Source organism: Octopus bimaculoides, chromosome 8 (genome assembly GCF_001194135.2).
Source record: "Octopus bimaculoides isolate UCB-OBI-ISO-001 chromosome 8, ASM119413v2, whole genome shotgun sequence".
Taxonomy (NCBI): Eukaryota; Metazoa; Mollusca; class Cephalopoda; order Octopoda; family Octopodidae; genus Octopus; species Octopus bimaculoides.
The window spans coordinates 51,764,305-51,767,669 of NC_068988.1; the positions used below are offsets into that span (position 1 = coordinate 51,764,305).

At 35.0% G+C, this 3,365-nt stretch overlaps 1 protein-coding gene across 5 annotated transcripts in view; it reads right to left on the reverse strand.

Annotated features, from left to right (window-relative positions):
- The window catches only part of LOC106867256 (ornithine decarboxylase), a 61,103-nt gene that overhangs the window by 37,631 nt on the left and 20,107 nt on the right, over positions 1–3,365 (reverse strand). For 2 of the 5 annotated variants that reach the window (XM_014912070.2, XM_014912069.2), the window contains exon 1: positions 1,882–2,090. The exons of 2 other annotated variants lie outside the window; for them this stretch is intronic. The gene's annotated coding sequence lies outside the window, so the exon portion shown is untranslated. Of the gene's footprint in view, positions 1–1,881; positions 2,091–3,365 lie in introns of those variants that run through there. One more of the 5 variants, XM_014912072.2, reaches the window with a different exon arrangement.

A 3,365-nucleotide genomic window follows, 5' to 3' on the forward strand; every position in this document is an offset into this window, starting at 1 on the left:
ACACATTATGTACTCATAAAAATAAGAGCCAGCAATAAAAATCAATAATGCTAAATGGCTACGTAGACAGAGAGAGAGAGTGAGAGGCTCTCAGCAATTACAATCTGACCGATCACACATACATAAGTATATGCAGGTCTGTCTCTCACATACGTACGTACATATATATATATATACATATATATATATATATATATATATATACACATACACGGATAAATTGATTTCTTGTAGTTCTTGAATCAGTAAGAAAAAAAAATTACCGTAGAATAAAAAAAAACAACATATTTAATACCTGTTGAGGAAATTAGTTGTATTCCATCACTTAAAGAAGGTAATATTATATACATATAATGTATGTGTGTGTATGTATGTATACACACTTCGCATATTTGTGTTGTATGCGTTTGTTCTGTATATACGCACATATGCGAATGTATGTGTGTGTATATATATACATATATATATATACATACATATATATGTGTGTGTGTATGTATGTATACACTGGTGTATGCATTTAAGTCTCAAATTGCGTGTTTAATTCAAAACATAATTATTGTTTTGGATCATAGTTCACTGAACAATGGATGATTTGAGTGAGAAGATAATATATTGTTTTTATCTGGACATTAGAATCACCCAATTAAACTGACCTTACTCAGAGGTCGGGTTTAATGTGCATTGAAGGTGTGAGATAGGGTTAAGAAACCAGAATTTATAATATATATATTCCTGTAGCCAACGTGTAAATGCGTTTATGTGTATATGTTTAGCCCCAAATCAGCACTGATTACGCTAGAAATATCAGCCAAATTAAAGACGTTCCAGTCGCAACCATCGCGAACGTTTGTACATTTAAGACCATAGAACAGAATTGTTTAATGAATCCCTTAAGGAAGAGGGAGGATATGGTGCGATGTGATATGAGGACTTCGCTGCTGTTTCTAGCAAATCGAGCGATCACACAGAGACACCCGTCATATGTGGTGAAAACACATTCAGGACCTGGTAGATTGCTTATACATGAATGTTCCCGTCAGTAAGAATTATGGGGGTAATATAGATTATATAATGCTGTAGGTGTTTTCAGTAACAACAGATTGGATATTACAGAACAGTGTACATGTATGTGTTCTATGGCTAAGTGCATGTACGTATATACGTACGTAAAACTATAGATCTTAAAGCAAATATCAACTGGCTAATCAATAATTAAACTGAGCTATCAATGAAACCACACTTTGAGATATATATACATATACATATATATATATATATATATATATATATATACACATGTATATATTAGTACAATGATTACAGCTCGATGCCAGACACAACCAAACCGTGATTGTGCCCCATTATATGTAATGTGTACAGGTATCTGTATTTGAATAGCAGGAGTTATTGAAATGGGAAATACAAGACTTTCTTTCATACTATCCCAAAATGGTGATGATGTAACGTCAACTGAACAGAAAAAACCCCCCAGAAATACAGTATACTACTGTAACTATGTATGAACAAGGAGCATATACAAGGGCCTTCGAATTACTAGATATAGCAGCCAAAACAGGATGTGAGAATAGTCATAGACAGTCACAACTTAGGTATACTAAACTAAGATTGATGATTTAGGACTAACAGACAATAGATGATCAAACAACGATGTCAACTACAAATTTGTACCCAATCTACGGACTATGTCGTGAACAACTTCAATATACCCATTATCTTCAATATATAGACATACACACTATGCAATTTTTAGAAATATGAAGAAAAAATACAGCAAAAGCAAGTACCGTTAAGTGAAGCTAGGTAACGGTTTAACTAAAAAATATATATTTATATTAAATATATTATTTATATATTTACCTGAACAGAAGCTCCACAACCGTTCTCCTTACTGTTTTTCCCCGGAATCTTGCTGATTGTGGACTAACACATTAAAGCATAATACAGCCAAAGGAAAAATTGACACACCGGCGTTAGAATGTAAAGCGTAATTGATTCGCCTTCGACTTCCTATCAGAGTGTGACACCGGTGAAACAGGCTGCGCACAGGTCATGTAAAATGTTATATACGACGCCGCGCATGTATACAAATGTGAGTAGTCTAGCGGAGGAACAAAGTGGTTGAGGAGGTGTAGGAGATAAAAACATATATCTGAGAGAAATTTTAGAAAAATATTAAAACGAGAGAATGTTGGTAAAAGTTCTAACAGGTAAAAGTAATTGTAAAAAAAATTAAAAGCTTATGATACATTGCACTACGTGACTATAAGCGTGATTATGTATGTAAGAATGTGCTACTTTTCTCTCTTTCTCACTTACTCATTTTCTTTCTTTATCTCCCTCAACAGTCTTTCCCCACCGACTCACTTATCTCATTTGCTGTCTGTCCTCTCTCTTTATCCCAGTGTGTTCTTCCTCATTTTCTCTCTTTATGTCTTTCTACATTTCTCTCTCTAACTTCCTCGTTTTTCTCTCTTCCGGTCTCGCTTATACGTACGCACACACATACACACACCCTACTTTGATCTTAGACTATCAGACTTTGAAATTTCCTCTTCTCTCTCTTTCTCTCCTCCTCTCTCTCTCTCTTTCTCCCTTTCCTTCCCTCTCTCTTTTTATAATAATTCGGCTTTCCTTATCCTAATTCAGATGTCCCTCCTTATCTCACTTGTAACACTCTACAATTTCCCTTCTCTGTATCGGTCACTTCTAGTATACCACAACTTTCTCGACCTTTTTAATTCCCACCCCCTTGTTTCTCCAAGTAAGTACTTGTATACATTATTTTATACATGCATACACAAACACAAATACATATGTAATAAATATCGATAAATTATGAATTAATATAATTTAAATGATACACACACCTACATACATACATACATACATACATACATACATATATACACATTTTTGCGTATGTATTTATATGTGTATATGAGTGTGTGTATATTATATATCTTTTATCTTTTTACTTATTTCAGTCATTTGACTGCGGCCATGCTGTAGCACCGCCTTAAATGGTTTTTTGTCGAACAAATCGACCCCAGGCCTTTTTTTAAAGCCTGGTATTTATTCTATCGGTCTCTTTTACCGAACCACTAGCTTACGGTCGTCAAGCGGTGGTGGAGGACAAACACGCGCAGGCACACACGCACACACACACACACACACGACAGGCTTCTTTCAGTTTCCGCCTACCAAATCCACTCACATGGCTTGGGTCGGCCCGAGTCTATAGCAGAAGACATTGCCCATTTTTTAAAATATATATTTGTACTTCTTTCTGTCATTAGACTGCGGCAATGCTATGACACCCCCAGTACCTATACATACATACA